This window comes from Pantherophis guttatus, chromosome 1 (genome assembly GCF_059756535.1).
Source record: "Pantherophis guttatus breed Tessera chromosome 1, ASM5975653v1, whole genome shotgun sequence".
In the NCBI taxonomy this organism is placed as follows: domain Eukaryota; kingdom Metazoa; phylum Chordata; class Lepidosauria; order Squamata; family Colubridae; genus Pantherophis; species Pantherophis guttatus.
The window spans coordinates 34,349,463-34,366,298 of record NC_142063.1 but is presented as its reverse complement, the minus strand read 5'-3'; the positions used below and the strand labels follow the sequence as shown (position 1 = coordinate 34,366,298).

Sequence of the window (16,836 nt, the reverse complement as noted above, 5' to 3'; positions counted from 1 at the left end):
TAGCAATCAATGTTCTTTTTATTGCCTTTTCATTCTTATTTCATACAATTTAGCCCATGCATGTGATCTCATCTGCCTTCTTGCTCCATAATTTATAGACAATAAACTGTTAATAACAATCCTGGGAAAATGATATTGCCTAATGCTCAGCAATCAGACTGGATATGCACTATTAAATAGATAAATGAACATAGTCAATAAACATTCCACTGCACTTTTGAAATAAACATGGTCTGAAATAACACTTCTGAAATAAACCTGAATATTATTATTATTTAATAAATATTTATTATTTAATAAATATTAAAGAGGTTGTGTCTATAAATTGTAGCATTTCTATGTTCTAACATAGAAAAAAAAGCCCAAGCTTTAATTCATCTATTTCTTAATTCTTGTAGTTATAGAAAAACAGCATATATCTCCCCAGAGCTTGTGGGATGCATTTCTCCAGAGTTGCTATAAAAGCTTGATTGTTCAAGTGATGCATTCAGCCAATGAAAGGAAGATTTCCTTCCGATTATTTTTGCAGGGTGTCTTTCTGGGAGCAGAAGAATGATGGATGGGTGGGGTGGAATTCAAAGCACTGGTTGTCTTCTTGAACAGGCCTAATCATAAGAAATACAGCCTCCACAGTAAGTAAAGGCGGGATATAAAATAAATAAAAAAATATAGATACTAGAAATAGCAGTTATCAGCTTGCAGAACACATCTTTTCCCAAAAGGCTAAGAGGGGAGAGGAACATGGAAGAAAAGGGTGAGGCTCACTTCTGTGATAGAAAGAAAAAGAGACAGGCATGAAATAGATTAATTAGAAATTTCTACAGTTATGTACTAAAGAGGAAAAGAAATTGATATCTTGGGAATCAACGACTGGATAGTGAAAAGGGGAGCTAATATGCTTAAAAGGCAGCACATAGTTTTTCCAGGTATTTTGCACTGCACAAACGAATTCGTACAATATGTGCTAAAGAGGAAAAGAAAGGCATACCCTACGAATCAATGACTGGACACTGAAAAAAGAAAGTGCTGTGCTTAAAAGGCAGTTTTTCAGGTATTTTACACTGCACAAAAGAATCGGTAGAGGGAAAAGAAAAGAGACATGCTAAGATGCAATTACTTACATTTGTTCTGTTCTAGGGCTGCTCATTCATGCTTGAAAGTAATTGATGTCTTTGGGACAATCTCATTTCCAGGGCTCAATATTCCCACAGGAATGACAGCCTCCTAGAAGGAATGTAAGAAAATGCCAATTTTGATTTTGTTATTTATTTTCCCAGTAGTTTTCTTCTCCCCATTTCCTTAAGCAAGAATTAAAAGAGTAGAGACCTTGGAGCTGAGTAACTTGGAGTGCATCAGCTGGATTTCCATTTCCAACCCCCCCCCACTTTTTCACAGGTATTTTGGGGACTGAGTACTGTAGCAAGGGTTACTATTTCAACAATATTCTTTTTTTCCCTATCAAGAATTACTGTTTGGAGATGATGCTCTATTTTGGGTTGGAGCTTTTCTACAAAAGAGGCTTATATGGAGAGGACCAGTTTGATTTATATCGGACAGACTAAGTATGACAGAACCATATTTTTTAGAAGAACCATAAAATCTCAGTATCTTCTTTTCCTTTTTTACATTTGCATCTTGTGGCAATCAATTTTAATCACATAGTTAAGGTATTGTTTATACAATTTCTCCTTTTGCTCAACTAATTTCTTATTAAAATTGAGGAGGCTGATAATAATGGATTCCTGCCAGTGTTCTAGCAGCTTCTATTTCCACACCTTAGAGCAGTGATGAAATCCAATTTTTTTTACTACCGGTTCTGTGGGCGTGGTGTGGTATGGCTTGGTGGGTGTGGCTTGATGGGCATGGCAGGAGAAGGATACTGCAAAATCCCCAATCCCTCCCCACTCCTGGGACCAGCCAGAGGTGGTATTTGCCGGTTCTCCGAACTACTCAGAATTTCCACTACCAGTTCTCCAGAACCTGCTGGATTTCACCCCTGCTTTAGAGGCAAAGTATTGCTTTGCATTGCAGCCTTTAGATTTGTTAATTTCTCCATATTCCAAATCCTCTTCTGCAGGGGTGGGTTCTACTTACCTTTACTACTGGTTCGCAACGGGGCCGCACATGCGTGCGCTCTTCTGTGCATGCGCAGAAGTGTTCTGATGACGTCGGGGTCGGTGGGCGGAGCCTCCCTCCGGTTTTACTACCGGTTCTATAGAACATATAGAACCGGTAGTATAGAACTGGGGACAACCCACCACTGCTCTTCTGTGAAAATTGGCACCTGATCCTAAGAAGAGCTTACATCTTGTGGTGATACCTTATACACCAAGGGTGTCAAACTCAAGGCCCAGGGACCGGATCTGGCCCATGGGTTGCTTCGATCTGGCTCACAGGGCCTCCCTGGAAATAGCAAAGGACCGGCCTGAAGGTTGCAGGAGGCCATTGCAGCTGAAAATGGAGCTCGAGAGGGCTGTGGGTGGCCCTCCCGAGCTCCGTTTTCGCCGGCAGAGGGTTGCAGGATGCTGTCGCAGCTGAAAATGGAGTTTGAGAGGGCCATGGGCGGCTCTCCCGCGCTCTATTTTCATTGGCACAGGGTTGCAGGAGGCCGTCGCAGCCGAAAACAGAGCTCAGGAGCCCATTTTTGCTGGCAGAGCTCTTGGGCTGCCACAGACTCCCCTGACATGAGTGATGTTGAGCTGGCCATGCCCCCCCCCCAAGGTCAAACACAGCTTGATGCATCCCTCAATGAAATCAAGTTTGACACCCTTGGTATACACCATCAAAAAAAGCAACATTCTTCTTTGGGAAGAACTCGACATAGAGATAAAAATGCCAAATCCAGGCTAAACATCTGGCTGACTAGGCAAACAACCAGAATTTATTAATGACTATGAAGGTTCACAGCAAACAAAGAAATTACAATAGAATCAATAAAAAATAAAGATCAAGCCTTTCCTTCCAAATTACTGCAAGCAATATTTTGGATGGCTGTATCTCTTTATTCAGACATACTTAAGAAAGCTATAACATACAACGTAATAATAATCCTCCTTTTCTCAATTTTCTTAGTCCTAGGATTTTGTTTATCCATTGGTCCGAGGGTTATTAGAAATCAGAATAGACAAAAAATCTCATGGACAATTGAAAAGGAGGACAAATTGAGGGAGGGAAAGAAGGAGAAATTATTTAATTTTCTTTGCATCTATGACAAAGTGAAAAGTGAAAAACTGCAAGAGAGAGAGAGAGAGAGAGAGAGAGAGAGAGAGAGAGAGAGAGAGGAAGGAAGGAAGGAAGGAAGGAAGGAAGGAAGGAAGAAAAAGGAAAGAAAGAAAGAAAAAGAAAGAGAAAGAAAGAGAAAGAAAGAAAGAAAGAAAGAGAAAATGTACTTAGATATACATGTAGTATATGACATTACTTTCTCCAGCATCAAAAATATTGGTTTTTCAATCACAGGAATGTTCTAGAGCTGGTTCGGAGGCAAAAGCCTTCAGCATGTAATTGGTTACGGTTTTATCAATTTTAGGCAGGAGTCAAAGTTGGCTGGAGGGTACTAATCAACTAATTAAGGTCACAGAGCAGAGCTAATCAATTTCTGATTAGCACTTATTGGGGAAGTCCTGTATAAAAGCTGCTCCAGAAAAGATACCTTTTTAGATACTCAAAAAGCTGCACAGTATTTGAATTTCAGGCACTGCCTGCTGAATAGAGCTCATGAGGGCAAAAAGGAGGTCACATACTGCTTTTGCTGGATGTCTGCTAACCCAGTATAATCCCAATTGGAGCTTAACTCTGCCTTAAGGCTCCTGTCTATCAACCTGGGTTGGGTTTCCCAAATGCTAGCATACCAACCTCTCAGTATTGCAAGCATGGACTCCGTTATCCTTCTCACTATTGGAAGCCTGGAGATACAAGCTTCTGATAAAATATTTGTGGGTCAGGGTTGAACTGTAGAATAGCAATAGCATTTAAATTTATATACCGCTTTACAGGCCTCTCTAAGTGGTTTGCAGAGTCAGCATATGGCCCCCAACAATCAGGGTCCTTGGAATCCTTGGTGCTCTCTGAGCTTGACTGTTTTCTTGCAGATATTTCATTGTTATTGTTGTTAGTTGCGAAGTCGTGTCCAACCCATCGTGACCCCGTGGACAATGTTCCTCCAGGCCTTCCTGTCCTCTACCATCCCCCAGAGACCATTTAAGCGCACGCCGACTGCATCAGTGACTCTATCCAGTCACCTCATTCTCTGCCGTCCCCTTCTTTTGCCCTCAATCATTCCCAGCATTCTCCAGGGAGTCCTTCCTTCTCATTAGGTGGCCAAAGTATTTGAGTTTCATCTTCAGGATCTGGCCTTCTAAAGAGCAGTCAGGGTTGATCTCCTCTAGGACTGATTGGTTTGATCGCCTTGCAATCCAAGGGACTCGCAGGAGTCTTCTCCAGCACCATAGTTCAAAGGCCTCAATTCTTTGACCCAACTAAATAACATCATCAGTGCACTAATGAAACGTCTGCAGGAAAACAACCAGGCTCAGAGCAGATCAAGAGCCTCAAGATACAAGCTTATTTAGACTGTGGACCCCAGAATGCAAGAAACCCATGTTAGGAGCCATCCAGGGAATCCTGCAAAATGCTTCACCCTCCTGAAAGGGGGGGGTAAGAGGAGCCCTTCATCTTTTATGGGTGACAGGAAGGGCAAGCTTTTGCCTGAGATTGATGGTATAATGAGCCAATCTCAGTGGGACTTCCACCTTGTTAATTAAAAAATATTGAAAGCACCAAGCACACAGCTGAGGATAACGGCAGTATTCAGGCTGGTGAGGCTGGCGAACTGAGGAAACAACAAACATATTTCTGGAGGTGATTTTATTGCTAGTACAGTAATGTAACAGAAACCCTGACAAAGCACTACTCCTGCTAAATTTATACCTAGCATAATTAAGGTTATTCTGAGTCTCTTTATCATGCTTCCAATCTCCCTTAAACTTAAGGTGTCTCTCTGCAATGTTCCTTTCCCAGAGGAATGGCTTGTTAGATCAGTGTTTTTTCAAACTTGACAATTTTAAGATATGCAGACTTCAACTCCAGAATTCCCCAGCCCGAATGTTAAAATCCATACATCTTAACATTGCCAAGTTTTAAAAGCATTGCATTCATCACAATAGTTTATTTACTCACAAGGAAATAAGTCAATGCTGTTTTTTCTTTTTTCCCTTCTTTTCTACACTTTTCCTTTCCCCTTTCCCTCCCTTATTTTTTTCTACTATTTGCTTTTGTATTTTTGTATTTTATCTTATAAACCAATAAAAACTGTAAATATGACAAGGAAATAAGAACAGAGATTATCTCTTTGCTTTCTTACTTAAAATAGCACAGTGTCCAATGGTGATTTAGTAACACTTCGTGGAGGTGCTTAATTGAATCACAGTCGCGCTTGGCTCACAGTGAGCCAGGCAGAAAACCAGAGGACTTCAATGGGATTAAGATGCTTTAGCATCATATAGTATTGCATTTTGTAAAAAACCCAGCCTACAAATAATTACACTACTATTGAGTTTAAAAATGCTCCCTCAGCAACATAGTTCATACACTCCCACAGAATACACCTACATCCACATAATACATTACATAAAATATTAATAGAACATAAGATTAACAATACTATGATTTTTAAAAGAAGAGCAATAAAAATCCATAGGATTTCTTGGATTAATATTTCTGTGCCATTTAACATTGCCCGCAAATCCATATTTTCCACAACTTTATACATAAAACTAATATGGGTTGCGATCAGAAAAAGTTTTTGGTAAAATGTCTACTTGGACTATCTTGTTAGCAAAAAAAAATTGAAATCCTTATCATATCAACTCTTGAAAAGGATTTATGTCTTTCTGAAAAAAAGTATTCTTTTGAATGTCCATTTTTCTATCTCCAAGAGTCTATCAAAACCAAACTGTCAGTCAAATTAAAAACGAGAGATAGATTTTGGTAGCTTACCTTGTCAATAGTTTTGACAATGTCTGAATCATTACCTTTTTAATGTCTTAACCAAGATATTCAGGATCTGCTCAAAATCTTAAGCAAAACCTTTTCTCTCTAAACTTAAGTAATACCATATTATCCAAGCTTTTCTCCAGCTCCAGGTCTTTGTTCTTCATTCTGTTTTCCATCTTTGTCTATCCTATCACTCAGTTGATGTCAATATCTCCAGATTGGCTTCCTTGAGCTCTCTTTAAAGCCAGAACAAGTCTATAGCACACTCCAGTGCCTACAGAGAAAACTATAAATAGAATAGAATAGAATAGAATAGAATAGAATAGAATAGAATAGAATAGAATAGAATAGAATAGAATAGAATAGAATAGAATAGAATTCTTTATTGGCCAAGTGTGATTGGACACACAAGGAATTTGTCTTTGGTGCATATGGTCTCAGGGTACATAAAAGGACAAGATACATTCGTCAAGAATCATAAGGTACAACACTTAATTATCGTCATAGGGTACAAATAATCAGGAAAATATCAATATCAATATAAATCATAAGGATACAAGCAACAAAATTACAGCCATGCAGTCATAAGTGGGAGGAGATGGGTGATAGGAATGGTGAGAAAACTAATAGTAATAGTAATGCAGCCTTAGTGAATAATTTGATAGTGTTGAGGGAATTATTTGTTTAGCAGAGTGATGGCGTTCGGGAAAAATTGTTCTTGTGTCTAGTTGTTCTGGTATGCAGAGCTCTATAGTGTCGTTTTGAGGGTAGGAGTTGAAATAGTTTATGTCCAGGATGTGAGGGGTCCATAAATATTTTTACAGCCCTCTTTTTGACTCATGCAGTATACAGGTCCTCAATGGAAGGCAGGTTGGTAGCAATTGTTTTTTCTGCAGTTCTAATTATCCTCTGAAGTCTGTGTCTGTCTTGTTGGGTTGCAGAACTCATTAAACTCATTAAAATTAAATTTAATTAAAATTAAAAGTGAACCTCTCCCTCCCCTCACAAAAGTTAACTTCATGAACTCTCCTCAACTCTGGAACATTCTTCAGGGTTCAAAGTATATTCCTGAGCTATAAGCCACCTATGACCTCTGGCTCCTAAACACACACCAAAAAAAAGGAGCATGTTCAAACAGCCATTTTCCACAGGAAGTTGAGGTTTTGACATGCAGTCAATACATAACATATTTTTTAAAATGAAACTGAGTATAGGATCTTACTGTTAAGGCCTTCAATTTTGCATTCTGTCTTGACAGTTTGGCCTCAGGCTACTTAGTTCACTTTATTCTTCAGATATATTAATTTCATACTTCCGGAATCCCATTCTCACAAATGTAGTTCCATTGTAACTGGCAAACAGTGTATGTGATAAAACACCCCTTAGCAACCTGGCATGGGTGATGTCTTCCAAAGCAGCCCCATGTTCAAATCCACACCATGTACATTACAGTAATCCAGGCCTGAGTTGAGAAAAAACAAGTTCAGAAATCAAAGATCAAACATTTTCCAGTAACAAGATGTGTGGAAGAGACACACATCTCTACTGTAGAGCCCAGGCTTTGATCTAATTCAGGGGTCTCCAATCTGTAGAGGTTGGAGCCCAGGCTTTGATCTAATCAAACACAGTAGAGCCCAGGCTTTGATCTAATTCAGGGGTCTCCAACCTTGGCAACTTTAAGATTTGTGGACTTCAACTCCCAGAATTCCTCAGCCAGCAAAGCTGGCTGAGGAACTCTAGGAGTTGAAGTCCACAAGTCTTAAAGTTGCCAAGGTTGGAGACCCCTGCTCTAATTAACTCACAATGGATACATAGTTCATGGCATAATTTCTAAAGCTCTTCACAACAAATCCATTCAGAGCATTGGAGAGAGAGTCAAGAGACCTCTCGCACATACCTAGTTTATTTCTGAACAAACCTGGGTACTGAGACAATCCAACCCCTGACACATGACATGCTTTTTAAAATAAAAAGGGTTATTAAATGTGGATATAGTCATCTTCCGTTTATAACTCCTGCAAAGATTATTTGATGGATAAAGTTAATTTTTATATTCAGATTCCAACTAAATTGTAGATTTGTAGAAGCAATACTGACATCTAGTGAGTAATCTTTAAAACATTACACAAAGTGTTGAAGGAATTATGTTACACTTAAGAGGCTTGGGAGAATGTGTTGGAATTTAATCAGTATTTTGGGGGGACTTTATTTCAGCAAGAAACACACTGAGACAGTATTTTTACTGTTATTCTCATGCAGATTAAAAAAAATATTTGTATGCCATCTGACTCCCATCAACTCTGGGCAGCTCATAAGTAAAATCGCTTTTTGAAAAAAGGATACAATCAGATACACACAAAAGTAAAACAATAGAAAATGGAATGGAATGGAAAAAAAGAATCAACTTTCTTTACTTCAAGGCCCTTCGAAACCCCAGCAGGGTTGGGGACCTCTGGATCGGGGGGGCGGGGGAAGGAACTTTATTCCACAGAGTAGATGCTGCTACAGAGACAGCATGTTTCCACAATCCCCATAGATATTAGGAACTCAAAGTGTGCTAACCTTGCTAAACAGAATCAATGAAAGTTAACAAAGGCCTTCCTAGCCATGTCTGCCATCTGCTCATCAAGCAGGAACTATGAGTCCAGGAAGATTGTTCATTACCCTTGAAAGGGGAAGCAACATCCCACCCATGATCAAAGATTGACTATTCCAATATCTGAGTCATCCTAACTCCCACAATCTTGGTAGGATTGAATTGGAGATGGTTCTAAATCCATACAAGTGTCAGGTACAGTACTCTGATAGAATCTTGAAATCCTCACTTGGCCAGTCCAGGGATGAAAGATATAACTGTGTCCCATCAGCCTACTGATGATTAGAAAGCATACTAACAGGAGTTCAAACTGGTGGCCTATGGGCCAGATGCGTCAAGTGCAGGCCATGCCCATCCCAGCTCCGGGAAGGGAAAAAACATTGTGAAACATATGATGGCAACGTGACGCCACGAGTTTGACACCCATGCACTAGAAGGTAATTCAGAAGTCTGGAAAAGCAGACTTTTTCCTTGAATTTTACAGCTCCCTACATCTACAGTAGATGTGAGCCTCCTTTGCTGCTCTTACTCACATTCACTGTAACAGGTGTGGTTGGTCTCACCACAAATCTTCACCACTGATGCAGTATTACTCAACCTGTGTGGACTTCAACTTCCAGAATTCTCCAGCTGGAATTCCTCTGGGAGTTGAGACCCACACATCTTAAAGTTGCCAAGGTTGAGAAACACTGTTCTGATGGATGTCATAGTACAACCTCTGTCCCTTTTTTCTTTTACTTCCATCACAATAGCACCTAAAAATACACAAGGGCAGAGTTTGAGTTGCTGCACACTTCTCTCCTCATTCCCCCACCGAAACTCACATCCAAAAGGTCAAGATGATGATAACATCTGCACAATCAAAGCCCTACTCTTTATATGTATACATGTCGATATTTCACACAGGTGCAAAAGGGTATGCTTCTGTCATTAATCGTCTTGACTTTTTTATCCCTAAGATGACCCTGAACATAACTACATTGCACAAATGCATGATATGTTATACAAAAATATAAGACAGTATTGCTTTTAAAAAAAAAACCTAAAAAACCTACAATTAAATGAACCAGTCTGTGCTGTCTCACTCACTCATTCACAACAGACACACAAACACACACACACCCCAGTGGGTTAGTGAGTTTATTAATATTTGCCAGCAATTCCCTTCATTAAAAACCAAGAGCTGTCCCAATTAAGCCCAGCCAAAAGCAGCCCAATGCTAGTCCACAGAGCAATAGCCACTAAGTCCACAAGGCACTTGAAAGTTGAGTGAAGTCATAAATCTGGACTTGAAAATGCTATCTGCTCAAGAGCTTGCTCTCTCTGAGCATACTGTATTACTAGATGATCCAATAAAGATAGTATTATTGGAAGTTAATGTTTCCAAGCTTGTAGGCTGCAAAGTATCAATGCAATTTATAGATATACAGATTAACAGAGATGGAAGGGACCTTGTAGGTCATCTAGTCCAACCCCCACCCAAGCAGATCCTTCTAAAATACTTCCACTGTGGGAGCATTTACAGTTCCATTGGTTGATTGTTCTCACTGTCAGAAAATTTCTCCTTATTTCCAGGTTGAATCTCTCCTTGTTCAGTTTCCATTTATTATTCCTTCTCTGGCCTTCAGGTGCTTTGGAAAATAGCTTGACCCCTTCCTATCTGTGGCAGCCCCTCAAATATTGGAACACTGCTATCATGTCTCCCCTTCGCTAGACTAGCCAAATTTCCCAAACCAGATAAACTCACTAGGCAAAATTAAATCCACAATATAAGAGGGTGCATGAGGCCAAAAAAAGTCCAGAGTTCTCATGGCATGGGGTCAATCCAAGGCTGGAATCGCAATGACCAGGAAACACACAGCTAGGGATTGAACACATTGTTCCCAACATCACCTCCATCTGTCTGCTGTGCTAAATAGTCAGCAGCCGATCAAGAGAGCAGAGGCTGCCTCCTCTTGACTAATCAGGCTGACCTTCACTGCTCCTGCCTTTTCTCTGCCTTCCGTGTTCTCAGATCAGGTGCAGAACGCAGTTCCTTCTCCTCATCGCTAACTGGCTGCAGCTGCATGCTTTCCTTACTGAAGCCTCAGGGCTGTCCTGCTGCAGCTGTGCTTCAGGCAACTCACTCTCAGCCAGCTGCTTGGCTCCATTGACCAACTCCCCCTCCTGAAGTGCTGGGATTGGTTCATCCTCCTCTGAACTGACATCTGGGGAAGCATCTGGAGGAATCATCACGCAGTCATATAAATGTGAAAGAGAAAGAACTGGGTCATGTACAAAACAAGAAGAAAGAAAAGATAAATCAGTGCTTAAATCAATAGACTTTGTTTGCTGAAGCATGGGCTTCTGATCCTGTGGCAGAGATCCAGCAGTCGCTGTTAAAGAATTTTTTTTCTTTACTTGTTGATATACTTGAATTTTTATTTTTTCCACAATATCGTGGCATTTACAAGATGACATCATGGTGCAAATGACATCATTGTGTGATGAATGTATGCAAGCCCCTGAATTTGTCCTTTGTACTCCTTGTTCATCAATTCAGTGCCTTTGCTCAATGCAGAAAAGCCTGAACGCTGCCTTCTGTTCTCTTGCTAAAGCCTGTAGATATAGATAAATATAGCAATGAAAGCATTCCTTCCAAATCAGGAAAGTTCTTTTCCACTCTTAACTGGGAACATGACTAAGTACAAGGGCTCATGTTGCTGCCTCCAAAGGTTGCCAATATAGAAAGATGAATGACTAGATTTAGACTCTGGTATATCCAAATGGGATGAAAGAAAATACCCATCTAGAAGTATGGCAGCAAAAGATGACAGTGTCCCTGCTGACACAGTCCCTGGAGTTCACCCAGAACTTTGCCCCACCATTTTTAAAAATAGTCTTTGATTTAAAAGATGAATGGAAAGCTATAATGTTGAAACAAGGTTGTATTTCCAGTGATGCTTTTGTGTCCCAAAGAGTCTAAGGCTTAGTTTGTTGTCACATAAATGGGTTCTGGAGGTGGATTCTGGCAATGGAGAATTCATTCTTGAAGCAGAAGATTGTAATTGTCTGGTTCCTGTCAGCCAAGGACTGAAATTGGGCCTTTTCTGCTGTAGCCACCATTCTATGGAAGATCATTCCCCCCCTCCCCCAAGGTAAGGTTGGCCCCAACCCTATTGGCCTTCTGAAAGGCTCATAAAACATCGTTTTGTCAACTAGCTTGGTATAAATCCACAGTAGAATGGATCTTGTTAGATGGTTCTATGATAGTTAATAGAATGCACTGTTGTTGTTGTTGTTTTGCCACTTTGCTTTTTAATTGGTTTTTGTGTTGTTGTATTTGTGTTGTTTTTATTTTAAATAGATTGTTTTACTGGTTTTTAAGCATTTTTTATTATTTTTTATGTATGCTACCGAAAATCACTAAAGGAGGTAGGCAGCTATAGAAAAGAGATTAAATAAATAAATAAAATAAGTTTTTTATTTATAAAATAAATAAGTATTGTGATTAGCCACAAACTCTGTGGCAACTACATTGTGATGCTCTCAAAACTTCAAATGTGCCTAAACCCAAAAAGATTGGGAAGTCTTGGCTTAATCTATTGTGTAAATCAAGCCATGCATACATATATACGTACATGAATGCATACATAATCTTCCATATTCCACCAGGGGGCCTTGCAACACAATAAATGTTTATGCTTCCAAAGTCTTTGGAGCAAAATCTCAAAAACCAATCCGAATGGGACAAAACAAACTACATTTTGAAAAATATGTTGCGTATTAAACACATACGAACGCCAGACAGTCTGTTCCTTAAAATTTTAAAATAGGCATCCTTATGAAAATACTGTAACATTTGGTTTTAATAAATAAAGGTATGTTCCAGGCAGGCCTTCAGTAGGATAGGGCAGTGATGTCAAACCTTTTCAATTCTGCATATTAAAAATTCAGAAAATGCCAAACTTGACTTGGCTGGCATGTTAACTCCTTCCTCTAGACAAAGAGAATTATTTGACTAGCCATTTATTTTTTAAAAAAAAAAATACATTCCATTGTGTGTGCTGTTATGCATTACATAAAAAGTCCATTAATTATAAAAAGGAAATATGAATAAAACAAACTCAGACACATGTACAATAATAAAGAAAAATCAATATTCATTATTATTCCAATTTCATTATTAAAAACAGTTTCATGCAACATATTAATTGAACCGGAGAAAAACTGCAATTATGCAAAAGTATAAAGTGAAAAAGAGTGAAAGAAAAAGCATGACATACAACAGAGAAAACAATATGCACACTGATTATTATTGGGCTTAAAATAGTGCAGTAAAAATGACCCTACTTTTAAAAATACGGTAGTAATTTTCCATTGAACTGAAAAAAAAATGGAACAGATTGCATTTGATTTGATTAGCATCAATTAATTACTTCTTTGTTGCTGTGTTCTAACACATAACGCTGACATCGAAAGTATCTACTTCTGAGTGAGGAGGAACAGAGGGAAGTTGGTGGGAGAGAAAACACGTAGCGTTTCCCATGCTTGCCTTCCTCTCCTTTCATCATTCAAATAATTTTCAAGAAATCTGACTCTGTTAGACATCTCCATGTGTTGCAAAACAGCAATAGAATCTAAGGCCACTTAAGATGTTAGGAATTATATGAAGGGTAGGTCAAATAAATATTCTGCCTGAGCCCCAAGTCCCTTTCAGGAAAAAATGCCCATTTGAGGCAGTTTCACACAAGTTTCAGGCCTTCACTTTGGAAACCTCAGAGAAAGCTCTTGCATGGTTTTGCAGCCTTCAAAAACAACAGGAAAGCATGTCCCTTTTCTTATATGCTTTCTGGAACCTACAAAGGCCACGCAAGAGCATGGCCCTCTTGTGCAACTTCTAGAGGATCCAGAGCAGCGGTGAAATGCTACCGGTTCGGGCAGTTCTCCCAAACCGGTAGTGAAAATACTACTGGTTCGCCTGAACCAGTAATAAAAAAAAATGCTTTAAAAAGTAAAAAGAAAGTTCTGACGATGGCGCGACACAGCTGATCATCTGAACTTTTTAAAAACTTTTTATAGTATTTTTTTACTACCCGTTCGGGCAATAGGTAGTAAAAAAATGCTTTAAAATTCTTTTTAAAAGGTTCCGACAATCAGCTGTGACAATCAGCTGTGCCACACGATCCTCAGAATTTTTTTTTTACTTTTTAAAGCATTTTTTTTACTATCTATTGGGGGGAGGTCCGTTTTTGTTCCCAGGAGGCTTCCCTGAGGCCTGCTAGGCCAAAAAGAGGGGGTGGGGGGTGCTAAGAAAGGAAGGGAGGAAGGAAGGGATGGGAGGGAGGGAGGGAGGGATGGGAGAAAGAAAGGGGAGGGAAGGGAGAAAGAAAGAAAGAAAGAAAGAAAGAAAGAAAGAAAGAAAGAAAGAAAGATAGATAAAGGGAGAGAGGGAGGAAGGGAGGGAAAAAGGAGAGGAAGGAAGGACCACAAACCTGACACTAGACACAGCTTCAGAGGATACCTTGAAAGAGCACAGCAATCCACGACTGGAAGGCACCTGGATGTCATCTAGTCCAATCCCCTGCTCCAGCAAGACATTGTTAAAGTGAGTTTCTGTCTTTTGACCCCCCCTAGTCACATGACTACATAGCCACGCCCACCTAGTCACATGACCTACCAAGCCACGTCCCCACCAAGCCACGCCCACAGAACCGGTAGGAAAAAATTTTAGATTTCATCACTGATCCAGAGGCCATTTGAGAGCACTCCGCATTTTCATGTGGCTTTTAGAGCCTTCAAAAATCACAAGAGAACTTCCCACGTTTTTCTCAGGCTGCAGAAACCACATGAGAACGTGCATGGCCTCGAACCCACTGAGAGTCATATGACAGGGCTGTGTTCTCACATGATCCCCTGCAGCCTCCCAGAAATGTGTTGACTCACATCCCATTTTCTTGTGGTTTTTGGAGACTCCAAAAGGTTCTTGGGAGCTCTCCATGCCAGAGCACCGCCCTTCTGGCGCAATTTCCCAAAAGGTCAAGAGGACATGCAAGAGGACACCACATTCTCCTGCGGCTTCTGCAGCCTCAGAAAATTGAGCAAAAATAGGACACGCTGGTGTGTCGATAAAAATGATATGGTATATCATCTGTGACACATGTGTCATAAGTTCACCATCACTGCGATAGAGCGTAGTAGGCCAGAGGGGGAAATCCTGAAAGCAAGAAATATGGAAGTAGTGTATTTCCTCCTACCCACCCACCTGCATCTTTGAATAAAAAAAAAATTCTAAAGGTTGCTTAACAAGCATGCTCATGCCACTGTCTTACCCTGCCCATTTGAGGTCTAGAAACTGGATTGCGTAACCTACAACATTGGAGATGCAGTTGGTTTCAGCTCTCCCAAATGTTATCTATGGCAGATCTCAACAACATAGTAAACTGCAAATCTTCTTTTAAAATCTTCTTATACTGGGAGGAGAGGGAGGAGGGAAGGGCAGCATGCCGACATAATTTATTAGAACTTTACAGCTTTACACGTTATGCAACAATAGATTAAGATCTCCTTTCCAGCTGCTACCTGATATATAGAGGAAAACATATTGTGGGTATTAGTAAATATTTGTAAGTTTATTCATTTGCAGGACGAATAGCAGCATTGGCTTTAATTGGGGGAATGGAATGGGAACATTCAAAAATTCTGGCCCAAAATCGCAAGCCTAATTTAACATCTTGTTTGGTTTTCTGTGTTCAGGGTGATCTTTGAACTGTAGACTGTCAGTCCAAATTCCCTCTCTTAGGTAATAAAGCTGCTTGCAAATAGGATCATCTCTTGTACTGCAGGATTTATCTTAACTAATTTGCCTTGAACTTTGTGACCTGCTACTCTTATCTTTCTGGTCTTACAATCCTATACAGCTCTGCTGATGAACTTCAGATCTTCAGATACATCATTCTCCAGGTTTTCTTAATTGCAGGCAAGCTAGTTCCTTAAAACTAAATACTAGTACTTCAGAATCCTCCAGATTGACCAACACATTTTTTTTTCCAGAAATGTTTTGGTATGACTTCACCACATTGGTCTTATTTGAAAAATTATTGACTAATTAATGTTTCCAAACAAGTGACCATGAACCACAAGATGGGAGGCATATTATTTAAATAAGTAAATAATACATGCAGTTTCATAGTAACACAGTTGAGACAGGTACTTCTATCACTAAGTGATGCAGTTATGCAGTGAGTTACAGTCCATTTTTTGCCACGGTGTCAGGGTTCCAAGGAACACCACGGTTGTTAAATGAACAATCCTGATCATTAAGTGAATCACACAGTTAAGCAAATCCAACTTCCCCTATTGACTTTGCTTGTTGGAAGTTCCCTGAAAAGGTCACAAATGACAATCACATGATCCTGGGATACTGCAATCGTCATAAATACATGCCAGTTGCTAAGCACACAAATTTTGATGATATAACTGAGGGGACTCTGTCATGGTCAGAAGTCACTTTTTTCTGTAGGAAGAAATATCCTTCTGGGTTCAGCTCCAAGTGGGGAAAAAGACTGGAAACATGGAGACTGCTTGGAAAGATGGTTTAATGGTAGACAGGGTCACATGGTTTGAGTTCCTGAACAGAAAAAGGGCCGAGACGCTGCGAGTTTTATGCCCTCTCTGGCTTTGAACTTCCTGGGGCCCAGAAAGAGTATCCTGATTGGTTGTCAGACTCCCAGGGGGTGGGGGTCTTAACTAGCCTTGCTGGCTGATGTAATCTTCCCAGGTGCCATGTGGTGAGTTTCTGTTGCTAGATGGGTCCTATTGTGTTGCAGATGATGGTCCATTGACAAAGATTGAGTTTCTGCCTCTGGTCCATTGACAAAGGATGGGGGCAGGAAGATGGGAGCTGCTTCCTCTTTAAAACATGCTTCTCCATTTCTCACCCAGGGAAACATAATATTCTGCCTTTTTAATATTTCCCAAAATATGTCATTCCTCTAGGCAAGGGGTGGGTGCTAACTTCCTACATTTCAAATATCAAACAGTTGTTAAAACTAGCAGTTATAAGTCAAGGACAACCTACAGATCAGTATAGGTAGTGTGTCATGACTCAGAAAAAGCCATAGTTGATAAATCAACCAAAATTGGTTAAGATTATGTGGGCCACCAAAGCAAAGGAAGTAATCTCTTTTCTCCTTGTGTTATCTTCTGTTGGGGAAATTGCTCACCCATCCAAAAACAACACATACACTTTTCTACACTCAGAAATTACC

General features: G+C 39.9%; 1 long non-coding RNA gene across 2 annotated transcripts; it reads right to left on the bottom strand.

Annotated features, from left to right (window-relative positions):
- LOC132712193 (uncharacterized) lies at nt 1–14,261 on the bottom strand. 2 transcript variants are annotated; one of them, XR_015733491.1, is made up of 3 exons: nt 14,062–14,261; nt 1,122–1,224; nt 1–625 (listed from the first exon to the last, which is right to left on the bottom strand). It is a non-coding gene; the product is annotated as an uncharacterized LOC132712193 (long non-coding RNA). The 2 variants fall into 2 exon arrangements; XR_015733490.1 differs by having other exon boundaries at nt 1–605.
- Between the last annotated feature and the right edge of the window lie 2,575 nt (nt 14,262–16,836).